Here is a 22690-nt window from a genome sequence, read left to right as displayed (position 1 = left end):
GTGAACTATTTGTCGCACACACACACACACACACACACCTGTGAATTTCTCGCCACCGCAAGTGGTTAAAATTTGAATACAGAACATAAATGAAAGATTCGCGAATTAATAAAAAGACAATAGCGAATGCTATTCTAAAATGTAAATACATACATAGTCGATGACAAAAAAAAAATACGATAAGAACATATAAATATATTCAGAACAAGTCTCCCTTCCCCCACTTTTTTCCCTTTTCTTTTTAATCTACCTTTTTGGAAATACGTGTGAAATTAAAAATGAATTGATATTTCATAACAACTCCTCTGCAGAAAACATGAATTTCATAATTTGAAAAACACAAATTATTACTTTCGTAGGTTCACACGAAAAAAGAAAACCTTCTACAAATTAATGCAGATTTGATGAATAAAAATTTCTTGATAACTAAAAAGAACTATTCCCCAAATGTATTCTAAATAAAACTTTTCTAAATATATTATCTAAATATATAGTATTCTTTTGAGAAATTGTTTTCATCTGAACAACACTGTAAGGAGACAGAGGAACACACAGCGAGTTTTAATTATTATAACTAGATTTATTTATGGTTTAATTATTTTAAGTCCATTCTGGAAGGTTTACACGAAACATAATTACAATAACTGGTGCTTTGAATGGCAAATGACGTTATCTTGTTATTTAATATGAAATTACTTGACTAGTTGCTTGAATTTTTCAAGCTACTGTTTGCAATATATTTCTATATGTACATTCTTTTGGAAGAAAATAGATTTTTCCAAGAGAAGAATTTTTCAATTAAAATTTACAACACGTCATAATTTGGTATTAAAAATATATTATCATGCAATGTTTATAAAAACTTCCTTATATTATCCCAAATCTGATATATGTGATGGGAATTTCCTTACGTACGTTAATCTTATTATTTTTAAATACAATCAAAAGTTTGCTTATAAATAATATTTATCTTGTATATAAAACCATCTTTTTGTTAATATTTTATTAAATTAAAATTCACATTTCCCTAAAACATTTCTTTAAAAAAAAAAAGTGAAACTTTTTTTATATAATAACTGCAGAGTAGCAAATTGGGATATCAAAATTCGATTTAAGTATTAGAAAGAGAAAAAATTTCTTCTGTTATTTGTCGTTACACGGCGTCATGCTTGTTTCTAATAAGTATAAACAATGATCAAAATATGTATTTTATTTGAGAAATTTATTATCAATTTTATATAAGGAAACAACACAACTCAATATTGTGTTCATAAAAATAATCAGCATAAAATAATGGATAGATGATCAGAAAAAAACCCGAATATTCGTGAGAAAAATCGAGAGAAAGATCAAAAATTAGAAAAAAAGAATAAGACATAAAATATGAAAGAAAATTTATTCATTTAAAATAAAATCATTGAAAAAGAATTAAGTGCAAGAAAATAACGCAAGAAATATTATTTGATTTTATTATCATTTCACATTTTAAGTTTAAAAAATAATTAATTTTGAACGATTGATTATAAAATTAGTTACCTAATTACAATTGCTTGATACGGAAATAATTTAATTACTACTATAAATAATGTCTCATTTAAAACTCGCCTAAAGCCGAGTTAAAAATTCATAAATATTTTTCTTGTATTCCTATCCTCAATATAATCGATTTACTCGTTTATTGAAAAATAGAGAAATATGCCATTTGGGGTTAAATATTGAAAATTCAAAAATCCACTGAAAAAACTAATTTTAGAAAAAGTCAGTTGCTCAGGGTAAAATCAAGAATTATTGGAATGCTAATTTTAAATATAAAGACAAAAACAGTTCAATTATGATATTTTGTTTATCATAATTTTCAATTGCAACAGATTCGAAGCGAAGTACTTTCAGATCATGTAACCAAACACTCAAAACATTCATTTTACAAAGCAAGAAACATTCCGAGAGATTTAATCAGTTCCTTCAAGATCCATTTAAATCCCTTCAATAAAAAACAGCTTAATTCCTTATCATTAATATATTATCTGCGTGTCGAATCGTTTTATGAGAACGGCGGAGTTGAGACGACAAGCAGAGAAGAGCGAAAACAACAGACGATTTTCAAAGGAACGGTTTCCTCTTTCGAATTTATCAACTTGTTTATAGTCAGAAGAAAGAGATTAAGCCTAGAACAAAAGCTTTCACCTGTCAGACTGAGGGATATTTTGATTCATTTTACAACTGCCGTGAGTCACTGTTTCTGTTAGCAATGCTATTTTATTATACTGTCAGACGCTGCCTTGACTTGCTTGATGATAAACATAAAAATAAGATTATAAAGTCGAATCCCCGTTTAAGATAAGGGCGTTGTAAGAGAATAAATGTTATTAAAAATAACTTCCTCGTTTAAAAAATTTTCTGATAAACAATGTTGCAGAAAACAATGCTCAAATGTTATCTAAAGGTTAAAAACTATCTAAAGGTACCTACTGAGGAAAAAGTTCTAAAAATTTACTTAAAGTTAACATAAAAAAATACTTGTTGAAGGTAAAAATCTAAAATACTACTTAAAATGAAATCCTATCAAGAAAGTACCTCAAATATTTTTACCACAAATACAAATGAAATACAAAAAAAAAAAAATCAAAGCAACGCAACAAGTTTATATTTAGATAGACTTATTTAACATTCGGAAAAGAGGAATTCTGTGTTTAATTTATAGCTCACTATTTCATGTACTAAATTAGAAAGAATTTTGTGCGGGTTTATGTTTAAGATTACTACAAAATATTTTCTGAAACATAACCATCAGTTAAATGATTAATTTAAATTCTATATACTAACGAATATAAGAATGTAAATAAAAATATAATCTATATAATAATACATTTTAAAAAAGAATTGTCTTAAAATTTCATAATATTCATAGCAATGAATTGCAAAGCTTATTAAATATTAAAAAAACAGAAAGAAATAAAAATAAAGAAAGGTTTTCATGCACATATTTACTAGTAATCTATTCGAAAATATTTCTTAGAAAAAATAAATTTATACATAAAATGTGAACGTTAAAACATAAAATTGTAAAACGCTAAATACAATACCATGAAGAATTTAATCCATAAATATTATAAAAGAATTCCTAAAAATTCATTGTAAATTCAAATACAATTTCAATATGATTGAAACTTAAGTCTGCTTAAAATATTTCTATCAACAACCAAACGATTATGCGATTTAGTTTCAACATCCATATCTTTGAAAAATAAATTATTTTCGATAATAAATATTAAGCATAATAAATAATGAATATTAATTAAAATAAATAATAATAATTATTAATTATAAAATATGTATTAATAAATAAAAGCATTAATCAAAAAATTTAAAAATATTAAGATAATTTTTAGTTTTATTTATAATTTTCATCATGATTTGTCTCTTAAAATGTTACATGTGATTACTAAATGTGAAAAATTACAATGTGATTACTAAAATTTTATAAAGTAGATGTTATTTTAACCTTTGTATCGTAATAATAAACGTAACAAATTTTTATTTCTGCATTGGGCCGACTTTATAAGTACAGATCAATTAATTCTGATCTTATTTATTCACTTTTTTGTTACCATACATATAATAGTTGCTTATGGAGCATATTGTTAGTAAAATTGCAATTAAAAAATATTTATTTATTTATTTTAATTTCAGTTTTTTAAATTACATTATGTGACGATGCTCTTAAAGTTTTTACATGGCGTAACTATTAAAGACACAGAAACAGGAAATTTTATTTTAACCTTTCTATTACAATGATAGATGCAACGAATTTTCATTTCCGTGTTTGTAAGACCTTATGAGGCATAGTTCAACTAGTTCTGGTTTTATTTATTCTTTATCTCTATATATAGAGAAGTTACTAATCGTTTTCTCATAAACCCCCCACGAAAGTTCAAGTTCAGCTTCAACCCACACAGATTTTGATGCAACCAAACAACATGCGTGGAGCCGATACTAAGTCACTAAATGTTGCAAAAGTTGTTTCGCGTGTTATGAAAAGAGCAGATGACGCCAAATGAGTGATTATGAGGAACTTAACATGAACTGAATATTGAGGACTCCTTTAGTTCTCTTCTTTAATTTTTTTAATTGACTGATTCACAGAAAAGAACGAAAAAATTGCTGTGAATATAAGTTAAAGCTGTTTCTACTAATCGATAAATACTGTAATTAGTCTTGCTATAAATATTTAATTACTGTTGTTTATTCTTTTTATTTTCAAATTTACGAAGTATACAAAGAGGAAATATTGTAATTATCAAAAAAAAATTCGAATTCGAAATTTTGAAGAATCGTCATGTTTCAGATCTCCCCGAGTTTGCAAAGCAAATTTTTGGAATTCTGCCTGTCTATGTTCATTGCTTCTGTTCTATATTTTTTGTAACAAAACTGTAAAGATTGGAAACTAGTCTCTAAGCATTATTATATGTATGAATTACATCTTTATTTTTAATATTTACTCTTGATTATTTGGCAAATATAACGTACTAGCTTTTACAAGCGACTTCGTACGCGTGGAAATAGATTGGAATTTATAGCATCAATGGCTTTATCTTCTGTTACTCCTGCGCAAGCGTGGACTTTCAACGCCAATTGGGGCAACACAAATGTATGAATTTTCTACGCCAGTTGGGGTAACGCAATATAGATTATAAATTTTTAATTTCCTTTATTCTGTTTTATTTTAATTCAAAAGTACTTCAGAATGAATCCGAAAGATCGATTCATTAACAATGTTTAATTTTAAATGTATCGAACACTAAGAAAATAAACAGAATCGTTTGAAATAATAGTCAAAATCGTGTTAAGCCTAATTTCATTGGCGTGGGGGAAAAAAACCCTGAAGCTTTACTAATTTGGCGATTTTTGGCGGGAAAGTTAGTTTTTAATTCATAAACAATTAACCACTCAATTAAACGGAATAAATAGTAGTCTGTGTCCTATTCCAGACTATAATCTATCTCTCAGCTACATTTCATCCAATTCTGTTCAGCCGTTCTGACGTGATTGACTAACAAACATCCATCCATCCAAACTTTCACATTTATAATAGTAGTATAGATAGTTAAGAAAATATATTTACATCGGTATAATGCGAGAATATAAATGCAGTTATTAAAATAATAAAAAGCATCGTTTTGAATTACAGTGAAGAAAAATTTATATAGAAACAAAATTTTAATAATTGAAATTAGTTGATTTGCTGGCGAAAATGATGGGTTTGTTTTTTTCCAATTAAATCACTTACGATTTTGATGTTCATAATTCTCTATGTGTTTTAAAGCATATCAAACAGCTACAGACATTAGAGCCTTGCAATTTTAATAGCCTTACTCTTGTTCTGTTTATTGTACACGTGAACTTTCCCATTAGGGTTGAGTTTTGTGACAACATAGCTATTAAGAGGGGAGTTTTTAAAATTGCAAGTTGTCTTTTGCAGTTTAATGTAATTTCACTTTCTTTTTTCTTATGCAAAAGTGCGCTAATAATTAGCAAAGGTATTTAGATTTCAACACTGAAAGAAAATAATAACATTGAATACTTGATAAAAACAATGTAAAAAAGTATGAAATTCATTGTATCAACGAAAACAATTGTTAAAAATTATGGAAAATATTTTAAAAAATTAACAAAATTTGGGAAAAGATTGCATAACAATTAAATTGAAAGCAACAAAAAGAGGACTTTTTAAATTTTAAAATGATGTATAAATCAGTTTTGATGCAATAATATTTTATGGATTACCACGGGAAAATGATAACTCTCGAAATCGAGTTTAATCGAATAAAATTTTAAAGTTAATTATAATTTCAAAATATTATCTTCTATAATTAGTTGAGATTCGTATTGCAAACGATATATTTATTTATTCGTTTTTAATCTACAAATAACTCATTACAAAAAATTTTGTTTATCCGTTTACGTTATTCAACCCAATTCTGCTATTAAAAACGATTTATTCCTTTATTTACTTTATAGAAATTTGCTATATTATATATATATATATATTGCAAGCAACTTTATTCATTTTAATTTTATATTTATTAAGATATAGATAGCATCAGTACAAACTACAGCGATTATGAAAAATAATTTCTTAATTTTTATTCGAAAATCTGTTGTTTTAATTAAGCCTGGTGTATAGTATAGTTCAACTTTATTTTTATCTTTGGTATAAGAGATTGCCCTTTTAATGTAAAATATGTAGGCTAATGCAAAATAATTTATTGGAATTAAGTAATACAGCACAAATCATGATACTGTATGTGAAAATGATGTATCACACACTTAAAGGAAAAACGACAATCAAATGTATTTTTATTTCCTGTACAATCAAAAGCCTTTACCTGTGTTATCACACAATTCGAGCGTTTTCACCAGGAAGAAACTATGAATATTTATCAGTTGTCAGCTGAACAAACATATCTAAAATGAAAGCACGATAACAATTTTTACCATTACATCTTTGATTAGGATTTGCAACATTTACAGTTTCAGTGATATTTAAACAATTAGTTTATTATATTGAATATTCTCTTTTTTTCCTTTCATTCGTTAATTGCTTTTTTTAGCATTGATAATAGTAAATTAAGTTTTCTAATTAAATATGTATTTCAAATAAATAGGCCATTACGCACTATATTAATGAAGTTATAGTGCTAAAAACAGATTAGATGATAGAAATGAAATTTCCGCATTACTCACTAGCAAATAATATTTCCTAATGATTTCAAAAAATGATACTGAAGCATTTGTTTTTTCGAATAGCTCCAAAAATGTTATACAATTCTAAAATTCAATTTTGTGTTCTAACACCAAATAAGTTCGCACACTTTTGAAGATAAATTTTATGCATCAAATTTCATCCATTTAGTCTTTGTGATTTGGATTTATCGTATTCACATATGACGATTAATCAGCTGACTGGATATAGTCTTTTCTTCTACAGATTTCGGTCAACATTTGATAGGAGTCTGAAAGTTTGTAATTGGAACCACGTACCAAATTATATCTCCCCCTCTCCCTGAGTTTTTGAATTATTGTGCTCACAGACAAATAAATATAATTCTAAAAAGTGTTTGCCATGATCAAGATGGTTTAAAATGCGAAAATTCATCATGTCAAGGTCGTTTTTTTTTTTTTTTTTTTGTCGATAACAGTAGTTTTTCTTTACATACCACGGGGGGGGGGTCATCCCGTAATTGAGGTTGAGAAGCTTCCGGTATGGTGGTTGGTTTTCACCACTCTTGTGGGTACATGAAAAGGTGGAGGTATGGAGGTAATTTGACGTACCTCCTTAGGGAAGGGTTGTACTGAGGCCGGTAATGGCCCTTAGGACTCAACCACAGTTCCAACCAGTATTGCTCTTGCGGTGATCCGATCTTTTTGCATGTGCCTTCCGGCGGGTCGGAGTAGTTAGTTTGAGGTTACATACTAAGCAAAAATAATGAAATAAAATAAATTTTCATAGAAAACTTTGGATATAAAATCCTTAGTCTCGGCCGGCCGTAGCGAAAGTCTTTGTTTCCCGTTACAAAATGTGAGCAATTTTAATAACGATGCGTGACGAAATCAAATACATAATTTCTGCAGTGATACTATTGTCTGTTTCGTGAAATTATTGCATAAAATCTATTGTTGGAAATATACTGACAGCTCTTATTATTTTTATTAAAAATATTTCGTACATATTTGTATCGGTAACCAACCGGAGAATTCATAACAATATTTATATAAGGTTAATATCTGTTGGTGTCTTATGAAATCTAACCATTTTTATTCAATTTTGATGAAATTTGTCACACGTTATTCAAAACAAGAATGTCATTGTCGACTTTGTAGAATCCGAAAGTGAGGAAAATTTTCAATTAATTAAAAATTAAGCAAGATTTTTCGATGTTTTCGCAGTATCTTCAGAAAATATGCCATAAAAAATGATTTCGATATTCTCTTAAACTCTCAAAAAAATTCTTTGAAATTTTTTTCAATTCTAATAAAATTTTAAAATTTAATAAGTTTTTATCTGTGACAACGTTTTAATTTTTTATGATGAAATTCAAACTAAAATCTTTACTCCATGAAACCATTCAATCGCTTCCTTTAGCCAATATTCAAATTAAAAATTGGATTCTTAGTACTTTAATTCCGAAGTTCCATTTTCACTATGCACTTTTCAATTGAAAATGCAGTAATTCGTTGCCGAATGCCATCTTTTAATTCCTATTTTTCAATTTTATCAAACAACAAATGAAATTTTAAATAATACTTGTCACTACAACACTCAGTCAGCTACAAACCATCCAGTAAAACCACGATGCTCAGAAACTGTATAACAGCAAGCACTTGTCCCCTTCGTGACAAGCACTTGCTATTGTCAGCTCTCCCAGCGCAAGCGCAATCTTCCTTTTGCGCATGCGTGACTTACAGTAATTTTATAACTGGCCGAGAGTAAACACACTTTAAATACATTTTTTTAAATTAAAAATTTAACTCAAAGAAGATCAAGAGCAGATAAGTTGATCGTCAAAGACTGCTAGTTTATAAATAAACTAAGAAATAAGTAATGATTTGAAACGTAAGCAATACCATATAATTTCATGCAACTTAAATCTATTCGTTTAGAGTGCCACGGAACTCAAAATTTCACGTTTCTTTTTCGGCTTTCTCATCAGTTAATTTTTGTGAAAAATACTTCACAAATAAATTTTAGTCCTTCTTTAAAATAACCTGGAAATGTTTTTTCTAACTTTTTTTATTATGATGGAATTTTTCATTTCATTCAATATTTCCCTTTGAATTTGCATAGAAGAGGAGAATCACAAAATAGCTAACTTTTACTTTCCAATAAATAAAAATCAACAATCAAAAAGTCTAAAAAAAAAAATGTGTTTCTCTTATAATGTTTAAATGAAGTCACAGAGCGTGAACAAAATTAAGCTTACAAACTAATAAAGTAAATACTTAACCATCATCATTAAGTGAATCGTACTTACTTTGAGCATAAAATAATTGTGGTTTGCTTAGATGAATGAACTAATTGAATATTTTCTCTTCAAATGATGAGCAATTTTTTGGATAATTTGAAGTTAAAAACAAAGATTTTATATTTTAAAAAAAATCGTTTTTACTTTCTGTCATACGTATATATGTAGTATAGAGAAAGTGTAGTAGTAGTAAAAAAAATTCGAACACAAGATTTTGACAAATCTCCATGTTCTAAAACTTCCTGAGTTTGAAAAACATTTGTTTGGATATTATCCGTCTTTCTGTCTGTGACAAAGATAACTCAAAAACCCTTTAAGCTAGCCAGATAAAATTTGGTTTACCATGTTTATACCAAATTTTCAGATTTTTATCAAATGTTGATTAAAATCTGTTCAAAAGAAATCTTTCTGTCCTGTTGTTCGAATATAAGTTAACACGATAATTACAAAACGAAGAGAGCTAGATAGATAAGATTCGGTACACAGATTTAGTATCTATAAGTGTAGACATCTGTTAAACTTTGAGACAAAAGCAACAAAGGATTTACAGTCTATCGGTAATTCAAAAACGTAAAGACTTAATTATATCTTATTAGGTTTGAGATTTTGTGACTACAAGTGCAGTTTTGTGTCAAATCTTTGTTTCAATCGATTGAGAAAAACATGTCCAAAGCACAAATTCGATTTTCGAATACTATTAACAGCATGTCAGGAATTAATCTAAAAAAAATAGTCAAGAATAACAAGAAAGATTTAGTAAAAATGATAAATTCACACCAAAAGTTAATATTTCTTAACTATTGCCCTGTAAAGCGTTTTCTGGCATGACAAGATTATTAGAGAATATGCGAGAAAATTTTGAGAAGACCACTCTGATGGATGTTTTTTCTATTATTATTTTTGCTATTTATATACAACCTATTCTTTTTAATTTTAAGAGAAAACATGTGGAGAGTTTTTAGCCGGGAAAATACAGCTCTATCATATAAAAGGACATTCAGAAAATGAACAATTATTGTAAAAATCTGAGATTTTTTAACATTCTTTCACTTAATAAAATTATTTCGAACTAAAGCAAATACCATTCAAACTAAAGCAAATATCATTATAATAAATTTAGAACTAAAGCAAATATCATTTCAAAATAATTGTAACTAGAACCACAAAGAAAGGAATGCATTTTTAAAATACAAATTTACACTTTTAAAAGAAATGAGAAAAATACGTTGGGAGATTTTCTTTAACGAGAAAGCAATTATGAACACACTTGCGCATACAAATAACAATTTCAGAATTTTTCTTTGCAATGGTTTTATACATACCAGAAGGAAATAACAAGCTACACAAGCATTAAAAAAAAAAACAAATATTCTCTGAAATTTAACTAAATAAACAACAATTTCCTGCAGATAATAAGAAAAATAAATCAAATAAGTTATCATTCCGGCTTTAAGGTAACTAAAAAAAAAAAGAAAAATATATTTTATAATTTCTAAAGCCTTTATTAATAAAAAAAATATGATTATGAACATAAAAGCGAGTCGAATTTCATAATTCTGCGAAAACTGTTAGAAACATTATCACATACGAAATTGTTTAAGCATTCCTCGCGTTTCCGCTTTACATCTTATGAGGAAAAGAAACGGGGATTCAAAGAAATTTTTTTAAACTTTAGTTTTTGGAAGTTAATTTTTGGAGGATTAAATATTTCTATTTGTAAGTTGTTCTAAATAGAACTGCGCGTTATATTTTTTATCACTGTTTAAAAGCAACAATTGTGCGTTTGTTCAAAAACATTTCCAAATAAGGAAACAGCTATTTAAATGCGACATTGTAAGGACCCATTAATAATATTGAATAAATATAAAATTGAAAGGCGTTTTAAACCGATATTTCTATGCAACATTTTTGTTCAGGAACTTATAAAATAAAGGTAATTTTTATTTATATGAAACATTTGCGACAGCTCAGTTGCTAAATTATATGTAATAAAATATGATTTCTATGTTGCGAGATACGAAGGTTAGCTAGTTTTCGTTTCTTTTTTCCCCAAAAAGATACGATTCCTATGTTGCTAGATTTAGTTTTTTTTTTAAGATATGATTCCTATGTTGGGAGATACGAGGTTAGCTAGTTTTAGTTTTTTTTTTAAGATATGATCTCTATGTTGAGAGTTACAAAGGTTAACTAGTTTTATTTATTTATTTATTTTGATAGAAAAATGATTAAACAAAGGATCGAATATCGAAAAAAGTTTCTCTGTGGGTTTTGAAGGTCGGAGTAAATTTTGATGATGATATATATATATATATATATATATATATATATATATAAAGCTATTATTTCTAAGGTTGATTTATGTTTTTTATTCAAAAGAGAAATAAACATGTACTTTGCTGTTCACTTAATAAATTTTAGAATTAATAAAAAATCATAAAAATTTTTAACTTATAGATTAATTAAAAGAGTATTAAGATAATTAAGAGTAGTAATAAGAGTATCAATTATAAGAGTAGAAGAGAGTAATAATAAGAGAAACATCTTTTTTGAATTTAATAAATTATATTAATTACATGCTAGAACTTGCTAGTAAATATTCAAATATTTTTATTTGAAGAAAGTTTTAAGAAAGGAAAATACAGCAGCGAATTTCAACTACAATAAACGTTTGTTATTGATTCATTTAGGAAATTGGTTATAATTTTGTTTTAATTTATTATAAGCATTAATTCATTTGCAAAAAAAAAAATTAGTATTCCAATAGCTTTTGAAATTCTGTAGTATGTTACAAACGACTTTGAAGTAACTAAAACAACATAATAAACTGGTACGAATGTGTCATTAAGTTAAATTTTGGATTTCCTTGTCAATCGCACCTCCTTTGCGCAATAATTTACATTAGATTTTATTATTTTCCAACATTATTTGAAAATGATTCTTATTATTTTAATTCACAGCCTTGTTAAAGTAATTAATGGAGCTAGCTGGTAACTGAAACAGTGAAATGAATAATTCACTAATGATAAAAGTGAAAAAGAGCTAAAATAAAAAGGAAAAGAGGAAATAAAGATTCTTTAATATATTGCTCAATGATATTGGTATTACAAGATAACAGCAACGGAAAGCAAATAATAAAATTTACAGAATGGATCGATTCATACCTTCAAGTTAAGTATAAACATTATTGATAGATTAGAAGGGTCTAAATGGGAATTGTCTGCAATTAGATTTACATTATCTTTTTTGAATAATATGGGTAATTCTTTCAAAGAAATCAGTTGCGATTCCTTTGTAATCTAGTGAATAGTTTCCAAACAATTTATTTTGCCATTAACGAGCAGATGAGGAAATACTAAAGTGCTGTGACATCACACAATTCAAATGAATGATATCATAACAAGAACATAATTGTCAAAGAATGTATATTGCAAAATTTGCCAAGCCTTGCCAACTGCTGTCATCAGTCAGTCCAATATCTTCTTGACAGTCGTTAATTATGAGTCATAAGTTAGCTATTAGCGAATACATTCTTACTATATGGAATTAAAAGATCATAGATGTTTCATTTGCAATATAATGATTCAACAACCGAACAGTTGCTGTGTTATCAATAATCTTCGATTCAAAAGATCTAAAAATGTCGCAATAGAATGAATGTTCTTACGGAAATTAATGATATGAAATCCAACAGAAAACTGGTACAGAAAACATAAAATTTGTCAAGACATCTGCTTGTATTTTCAGTTTCATAAGACAAGCTATGGTACGAGCTAAAGTACGAGGAAACTTGTATAGGTTCTTGTATACATTCGCTGACAGACAAGTGTCAGCGGGCTTGTAAAGTGCCGTAAGTCACAGTACAACACATAGGTTTCTCGACAAGTTATTCGTTAATTATGAACCATTACAAATTAGCTATTACTCACTTACATACTTTCTACATGGATTTTATATCGTAAGAAAGATCAATGATTCATTCGAAATTTAATGATTCAGTAACTGAACAATTACTCTATCATCAACCATCCAAGAAATCGTAAAACCTAAAACTGTCATAACCAAATAAATACTCTACCGAAATGAACAACATCAAAATAAAAAGAAAAATTATTAATTTTATTTTTCATATTTGTATCAGTTTTATTTTTTTAAACATCTATTTGAGTTCTTAGTCGATTTCAAAGATAGAAATCAGTATTCTTTTCAGTATCTTCAGTTTCATAAGATGGAAATCTATATTTTCCTTTCAGACAAGTTATCCATTAATTATCAACCATTAAAAATAACTCTTAGTCACATATATACTTGCTACGTAGATTTTATACCGTAAGAAATCATAGATGATTCTTTCGAAATGTAATGATTCAGCAAATGAACAATTTTTCTGTCATCAAACATTCATGAATCACAAAAATCTAAAAAATGTCCAACCGAAATTAATAATATCGAAATAAGACGAAAATTAATAAATAAAAATATAACAACATTTACCAAAGACCTTTATTTATGTTTTCTACTAATTATGATAAAAAGTCTCATTTTATCAACAATATAGCCAGATGGGCTATATCAATGCCATTAATTACATGTTCTTTTCAAAATACTTTTTTTTGACGCCAATAAAGCTAAAACTTTCATTCGAAATCTAATGAACCAACTACCAAACAATTTTATCATTTACCTCCTACAGTTTCAGATGATGAAAGTTGAAAGTGCCATAACAACAGTATCAAGCGGAGACGAATGATATTACGATAAGGAGATTGTTAAAGAACATGTGTAACAAAACTTACCAAGAACTTTGCTTTTATCTTCAATTGCGTTTCAAGAATGTTTAATTTTATCGATCATATATCCTCATGGTCTAAGATAAGCTTTGTTCATTTTAATAAAACAGCAAACTTTTTTGTCAATTAGACAATTTTAGACAATTCAGTTGAAATTCAATGAATCAGTTATCGGACCATTCCTCTGCCATTAACCATTGGCAGCTTTGAATCATGAAATCTTTACAGTGTCATAAGTGTATGCCAAGCACAAGGAGATTTTACTGTACTAACATACAATTTATATAGTACATCCAATAAGTCATATACCATTAGTGCTGTTATCAAGGACATACAGAGATAAGGTAGAGTACGTCACATTTACATATCATGTATACAGTAACTGTAATACCTTGCGCAATACCTAATAATGAACATCTTTCTTTGACCCTGAAATGACTCATTGGATAGCTCAACGCTGTATAGTGCAAAAAAAAAAAAAAAAAATCCGTGAAAATTGCTTGTATAATCAACACGTCAACGGAAGGACCGTTTAAACCATCTTTAGGTTGGGTAATGGGCCATGAAAGTGAACAGCAAATAACAGTGCAAAACAGATCAGAAAACGGATGTAGAGATTTCAAGGAGATTTGAAATCAAACATTAGTTCAATGCGTCTTACGTCAACAAGTTTGTTTTCATATTGTAATAGATCTTTATTTTATATGATGCAACTGCGAAATACGGTAGGTTTTAGATTATTCCATGATCATAGATATAAAAGCTTCATTTAGAATGATAATGATCAATAGGCTAATTTGTAGGATTCCTTGATCGATTGGTCTTGCGAAGATTAGAAATCTTGTTTTCATTTGGAATGAAAATTCATATAATTTTATGATTAATGCCTTAGAAATTTATAATGACCATACTACACGTGTTCCCTATTTCGAGATTTCTTCTAATTTTTACATTTTTGAATACGAAGTATAACAAACAGAAAATATTGAAATCAACGAAAAATTCTAATTCGCAATTTTGACGAATCTCCCACATTTTAGACTTCCCTGAGTTTGCAAAATAAATTTCTGGAAAATATCTGTCTGTCTGTTACAAAGATAACTCGAAAACGATTTGAGTTAGACGGTTGAAATTTGGTATACGGTCTTTGCACCAAATTCATAGATTTCTATCAAATTTTGAGTAAAATCGATTCAAAGGAGGTCCCCGTCTGTCTGAACATAAGTTAACACGATAACTACAAAACTATTTATTTCAGCATTTAATTTTTCTTATATTTGGATGTTTCGGTACAGAATATCTTAATGGACTCCAGATTCGAGACCAAAACTTTTGGAATAACAAGCTGAGACCCATACACAATAAATAACATCGAAGTATTAGACATTGTTTAAAAAAATTAAGATCGTCAGTTCGTCAAAGGATTTTAAAATGAGGATTATTTCATAGAATGGAATACTCGTTATAAAGCTGGAACATATTCCAAGAATTTTTATTTCGAAAATTATATATATATATATATATATATATATATATATATATATATATTTTATAGAGTATTAATTTATTCTATAGACTCATATTAAATTGCTAAAGCGAATAAACTAAAAACTAAATCAACAGAGCTCAAAAACTATATTGATGGGTAAAACAACGAAGTTACAAATGATAGCAAACAAAACTCACAAAAAACATATCCCAAGAATTTTTTATTTCGAAAATCATATTCTTTAATTAAATTTATTGAGTATTAATTCGCTTCAGAACGCATTTGTCCTATACAACCCTTTTACTGCATTTAATTTTAAGAGTAACTTTTAAAAAGTAATAAAGAATATTTACGTAATACCAGTAATAATTTAAAACGAAAGCATTCTTATCCAATAAACTAAAAACTAAATCTACAGAGCTCAAAAGCTTTCTTAATCTATAAAACAGCGAAGTAACACTTGAAAACAAACAAAACTCGCACACACAAAAAAAAAGAGCGATAAAGAAAGATGCTCTTTTACTTGCCAAAGAGAGAGAGTTTTTTGGACAGTTGTCAAGCGAGTCAATGTTAAAAAACATTAACAGAGAAGAGAAAAATTTTGGAGCTTTTCTTGCAATTATTTTTAAACCACTCTTTTTCAAACAGAACTGCGTGAGCAAATCTTTTCTGACAATTTAATTCGTCATTCTAACTTTTTAGATACTTTGACTTAAGTTTAGCTCCCAAATCTGTTTCAGAATATCAAAATCATTTAAATTGATAGCATTTTTTGTCATCCAAAACCTAGATATTCCTAACACAAATCAAATCTATAGTATTAGGATTATTTGCTGTACTAGTTTGATATGACTACTAAGTTTTCATTAAATAGTAAAAATAAGCACACAAAAAAGGCGTTAAACAGTCAATGTAAAAGGGTCGAATCAATTCGTATTATATTATAGTCACATGCCATCTATAAACTGAATGTAATATAACATCTAACTCAGTGTTGTTTTATAATATGTGGTGGCCTATTTTTACTTCCATTATAAGCAATGGAATCGAATATTAAATTCCCGGAATATTTGATGTACAGCATGTGAACATGAACAATTGCGAAGAAGATGCTTCCACTGTCCCTACCAAAGCATCTAGGGTTTAATCGAATGACTAAGACCACATAAATGAAAACTATGAATAAAGGCACAAAGGGTCACACTCAAAACATGGGCGTAATCGCTGATAACAGTTCCCTCCCCATACCTTTCTGCCATGGGAATGGTGATAATTCAAATGCACACAATTTTATTTATTAGAGGAAAAGGAAAACATGTTTACTAGTACAGCAATTTCTTATCCAGAACTTGTGTGATACCTATTGGAACAATTTTCAGTAGTAATAATAAATAAAAAGTTATCCCCGACTTGCCTAAGCTGTCGGGGTAAAATGAATGACCACTGAGAGCAGGAAGTGGGAGAAACTAAGAATGGTCTTAAAGGTCATCATCGACCAATACCAAACTCCGCCCGTTAGATATCCATCCTCTCAGAACAGATATAACTCAACTCCACAACATTACTATGCTCATCAGAGAAGCGAGAACTTACTTTCGTATTCTCTAGGTTTTCATGTACATATATTCATGATTCTTTCTGCTACATGAGATTTCAATGATAGTCAGAAAAATAAAAATGTGAATTAATTTCTTTCTATGAATGGAATCAAATCATGCCTCTATGATGCCTGCGCTTATTTGCCAAGCTAATTTGTTTTTGAAATCTATTATGCATCTTGGTTTGTGTTGTTTCGTTAGATTATTGTTTCGTTATGAAAATGTGAGTACTTATTTTGGGATGAACATTAAAATTTTGAATCATGGTGATATAACAAAGAAGATATTACAATTAACACATCTTCCTTCAAATTTTCATGCCACACCAGCAAAATTAAATTCGATCTTGATAACAGAATTAATATGCATCCCGCTCTAACAAAAGACGAATTTGTCATGTAATCGGATCAGGAACCCACGACGCCTTAGTTTCAAAGTCGATATTTTGCCATTAAATCATCTGAGTTTAGAAGAGAAAAAAATGTGGAGACAATTCGTAATTAGGTATCAAATAATGTTCATTTATCAAGTGACTTTGAAGTCATGTGAATTGACTTCATAAAAACGCAGACCTAATTTTTTTAGTCTTTTATGCATATTCCTATAGGAAGACTACCTACTCCAATGGTTTTCATGATAAAACTTCGAGAAAATTTCTCCAGTTCTTTATCCATTATGGTCCCTGCAACCCAAAACCACCCTTCATTCAAAAGTTTATATTATATATACGAGAGCGTATAACACTTTGTCCATGTTATCTTCTGAACAGGATATCTAGAGTAATTTTGTTTGGATTTTAACTGACTTGGAATATATTGTTAGAAATGTAAAAATCTCGGAAGAGTTCGTAAATGGGCCCTATTCCTCAGAGGAGGTGGAAATGGTGAGGGGTTGAAATTTTCATTTCACTATAACTTTCTTAATATTGAAGATAGAAAAATAAATCCAGTTACCCAAATGAGTGCCTTATTAAGACGAACAACTTTTGTATTTAAAGTTTTTCGATAATTGGAATATCTGCCAAGTTAGGGGCTAAAAAAGTGATTTTCAAGCTCTAATTTTGACTGTTTCTAACATCAACAATTTATGTTGCCAGATAGTAACTCAGATGTAAAAGAATCTACCTTTGCCTTCCCAGTTTGCCGAGGGGAACTTTTTAAATTAACTTTTAGTCTTCAACGCGGTCAATTACTGACCACAAATACATCAATCGTATATTTTAACAGTTTTGCTCTAACGAGAGAAATAGAAGCTAACGACTGAAGCACGATGTCTCGCATCCAATTATAAACGTCCCCTTCTTAAATATTAACACTTTTATAACCATATAATACAATCATTACTCTGATCGGATGTGTTAACTGACTGACTTATCGGACATATCCTCGAATTCATTGTTTAACTTTAGTGGAAAAAAAAAATTTCAACATCACGTGTAGCATTAATGTAACAGCAATACATGCAAAACAATGAAAAGGTATTTGCAAATAAGGTTAAAAAAATATTTTTTCAGTTTAACTCACTGTTTAATCATATAGAGATAAGCTATTATATTGATCAGTATCAGAAAAGATCGGTTGAAACGATAGTATTCACCATGGGTTATTCGTTTTTCTGAATATGATTTAGAGATTTAATCAAAATATTAGAGCATAAAAGTCATGAAAGGCTTGTTCTGTTGAGAATATAACATTTGAAACATGATATTTAAATGAAAGAACTTATGAGGAATTTACCTTGATTTCTTAAAATAATGTCTTATTTTTGATTTATACGAGGAGGCTTACCGGAACATGTCAGGGCAAATTATTTTGAGTTATTATCTTTAAATTTAATAAAATTAGAATTTTACAAGAGTGATTACATTTTTACTCTTTCTTATACAAAATACACAAAGTATTATAATCTTTAAAAAAAATCGAATTTGAGATTTTTGCGAATTTACACGCTTTAAATCTCCCTAAATATGAAAATCATATTTATGAATTATGCCTGTGAAGACGACAACTGAAAATGCTTTGATGCTAGATGGATGGAATTTGGTATATGATCAGATTTTTACATTTCTGTAAATTGTACATTTTTATCAAATTTCAAGCAAAATCCATTCATAGGAAAGTGTATTTTTTTTACTGTCTGAATATAAATAAAAACAATAACTACCAAATGTAAAAACCCTAGATAAATAAAATTTTGTCACAAAAATTAGCAGTCAAAAATATAGATTCGTATCAACCGTATCATCATCGATTGATACGGTTGAATAACTGTCAGTCTGTACATCTGTCAGCATGTAAATGCAACGATCAAAATCACAAAAAATTATATCAATTAAATTTGGTATGTAATCTTTTTACTAAAACCGTAATTTTCTCTCAAATTTTGATTCCAACTGTCTGACAGAAAGACGTCCAAAGTGCAAATTCGGCTTTCTTTACTAAATTAAATTTGGGTCTTCCCAAAACTTTCTAGTATATTCTCTAATAAAGATATCATAGTATATGGCACTGCCATACAATAATTAAGAAATATTGAACTTTGGTGTAAATTTAGCATTTTTATTGAATCTGTCGTGTGATCCTTGGCGAGTTATTTGGCGATTAATTCCTCGCATGCTGTTAATTGTATCCAAAAATCGAATTTGTGTTTTATCCGCATTTTCCCTAACCGATTGAAACAAATATTTGGCACAGAGCTAAGTGCCTTTTGTAGTCACAAAATCCCATCCCAAATATGATATATTTAAGTCATTGCATCTTTGAGTTCTCGCGTTTTCGTGTTTCTGAAAGCACAAACCGACAGACGGTCCATCCCTCTTTGGATTTGGCAAAAAATTTGAAAGGTGTCTAGTCTACAGATGTTAATTCTGTATATCGAATTTTATATATCTAGTTCTGTTCTTTTTGTAGTTAAAGTGTTAAATTATATTCGAACAAGGCAGGCATTTTCTTCTGAATGTATTTTGTTCGAAATTTGACATAAATCTACAGATTTGGATATGAAATTTCATCCGTCTAGCTCAAAGTTTTTTTGAGTAATCTTTGGAAAATGTTTGTCTGACTGTCAGTGACAAAAATATTTTTTTCGAACCCAGTGAGGTCTAAAACGTGCAGACTCATCGAAATCTGGTGTTCGAATGTTATGACGATTACTATACTTTCTGTACTCTACATATATGAGAAAGTAAAAAGGTTATGCTCACATTTGCTCACAAAATGCACACATTTTGTATAAATCCAAATGATATATTTATGATGATACAGTACTCTCCCGATTATCCGCAGAATTGGGTGGCGCGGCCGCCGCGGATAATCCGAAAAAAGCGAAAAACGGGTATAGCAAAAGAGAAAACAGTCATTCCAACTCTGAAAAATCGTTTTATGTACAATGAAACGTAAAATAAACAGCAGGAAATGTTTAACTAACGCTTAATATTTTAGTATATCACTCAAAACTAACCTAAAATGCATTTTGTTAATGAAAACAGAAAAGTGCTTTATACTTACGAGAGGCGTCAAGGATACACAGAAAAATGAATACATATGTACTGTTTTAATACTGTAATGTATTATGTAATTACAAAAGCATCACTGTAAAACTACACCTTTTTGAAGAAATCAGTCATTTGTGTTTACTTCTTGCTTTGGAAGCATTTTCTCTTTGCTTGGAAGTAAAAAAAACCAACTTAGTGCGGCAGGCGCGGATAATCGGGAGTCTACTGTACATAATATTACGGATTTATTCCATCACTGCTCTATTATCAATATATTTTTTTATGAATTACAACTGTTAACTAGTAACGTGTTACTGTTAACTAGTTACAACTGATTTTTTGTGATTTTGACTTGAAGAGACCATGTCCAGATAGCACCCACCCAATAGAAAGCATTTACAAAATTGTCAATCGGTCAAAGTTACAGATTATTCTCCGGTTCTACTATCTCTGAATACAAAATGATGTGATAAGAGCAGAGAGACAATTTTGTATAATTTACTTTTTCGCCACCCAACCCAGAATGGATCCTTTCACACTGTTTGACAGAACGGAAACAACCACTTAACAAATTCATGGCGTCATCTTTCTTGGATCAGATCATTCCTTTGGATCTTATTTCCTATCTCTGATATGAATCAAGATTAAGAAATTGGCTCCCTGAATTACAATGAATATTTACTTCTAATCTCATTTCGAATCATTTTGTTTCTGATCGAATGAGTCCAAGAATTAGCACTTCCGTTCTTTCCCACTTAGCTGCCTGTTCTGTAAACGTGTAAAAAGTAAAAATACTGTAACAGTGTTCACAGCACTTGGATGCAAGTCACGAATTTGTGAACAATGATTCCAATTGTGGATACTCATCTCTTTAGAACATAAGTACTGAATTTTCATAAAACTTCCTTCCGCAGTTTCTCAATAATTCTATATTTAACTACACTTTCTGGCGAGTTTAGATGGGGGAATATAGAAGAGAAAGAAAATCACTGCTTGGGGATTTTATTGACTTTATCAAGACATAAACAGGAATTTTAGGTAGATTCCTTTTAGAAAGACTGTCTATTTCAATAGTTATTATAAAAGGATTTCGGAAAAAAAATTTCAGATGCTTACCGATTATGGTCCCTACAACAAAATCTATCATCGGTTCAAAAGTCTGTATAATATATACAGGGTGATCAGTAAAATCCTTTTAAGCCTTTTAAATACAAAACGACATCTCGTATAGCCAGGTGTTTAATATGTACATATAGTAAATTGACTATGCTTAATATATTGAAACAGATTACAGCGCTTCTTGCTACAAAATACGAAAATTAAAAAAAAAATAACTCAAAAAATAAAGGAGATCGCCAAAAAGCCCAAATTGAAAAATGCACGCTGCACCATAATAAAAAAACAGGTAAAAGTTTCACGAAGTTATTTGTAAAATTGACAGATAGATTTGTAATTAAAATTATTAACATTCGGTGCCTTGAAAAAGGGTTCATCTATAATTGAAAAATGTATTCTCTAGTATTATCATACAGTTTTTCTGAATAAATCAACGGCGAAGTTAAGTAATGACAAAAGCAAACAAAAATAATAATGAAAAAATCTGAGAAGAAGAAGAAGAAATCTGTGATATATTCTGCAAGTTTAGGGTGAACTTTTTTTTTTTCAGTAACTGAAAGTTCATATTTTTAATCACAAATATTATTCCCATTTTACAGATAACTCCATTAAACTTTCACCTGTGTTTTTTATTGTGGTATATCATACATTTTTCAAACTGAACTTTATACCCAAGGAACTGTTAGCGAGCTACTACATCGGATAGGGTCAGATTGGAGAAAATTTCGAGAAACACCCTTGGCATGCAAAAAGTTGTAATGCTTCAGTAAATACAAGTATAGTGCTTGAATAAATTTTCATATACAAGAAATTAAAATTTGTGTTTGCAATATCAAAAGATTTTATTTCTTTGAATCTATAAAATTAACAACTAAAAACAATGGCAAAAATCATGGTAAGATTTAAAATAAGAATACTTCGGTACGAAAGTTTGAAAAACTGGAATGAAGATTTCATACGTGGCTTAAAGAAGCTAACCTTGTTAAATGATGCTCTAAGCATTCGTCAAATCTATCCAATCTGAAGACAGACGTTACTTTCGCTGACCACGATGGGCTATTGGAGGGTTAATTACTCACCAAATATTTTTTTACTCAAATCGTGCGATTCGAACCAGAAACAGAGATTCGAACTCGCAAGTATTTTACACAGTATTTACTTCTTCGACGAAGGATACGAGCTGA

General features: G+C 28.9%; 1 protein-coding gene across 2 annotated transcripts in view; it reads right to left on the bottom strand.

Moving 5' to 3' along the window:
* The window catches only part of LOC129975246 (rho GTPase-activating protein 18-like), a 329739-nt gene that overhangs the window by 265455 nt on the left and 41594 nt on the right, over positions 1-22690 (bottom strand). Inside the window, exon 1 of one of the 2 annotated variants that reach the window (XM_056088286.1) lies at positions 13817-13837. The exons of the other annotated variant lie outside the window; for it this stretch is intronic. The gene's annotated coding sequence lies outside the window, so the exon portion shown is untranslated. Of the gene's footprint in view, positions 1-13816; positions 13838-22690 lie in introns of those variants that run through there. 2 annotated transcript variants of the gene reach the window in all.

The sequence above is a fragment of the Argiope bruennichi genome, chromosome 7 (assembly GCF_947563725.1).
Source record: "Argiope bruennichi chromosome 7, qqArgBrue1.1, whole genome shotgun sequence".
NCBI classification, from domain to species: Eukaryota; Metazoa; Arthropoda; class Arachnida; order Araneae; family Araneidae; genus Argiope; species Argiope bruennichi.
This window is presented reverse-complemented; position numbering and strand designations above follow the sequence as displayed.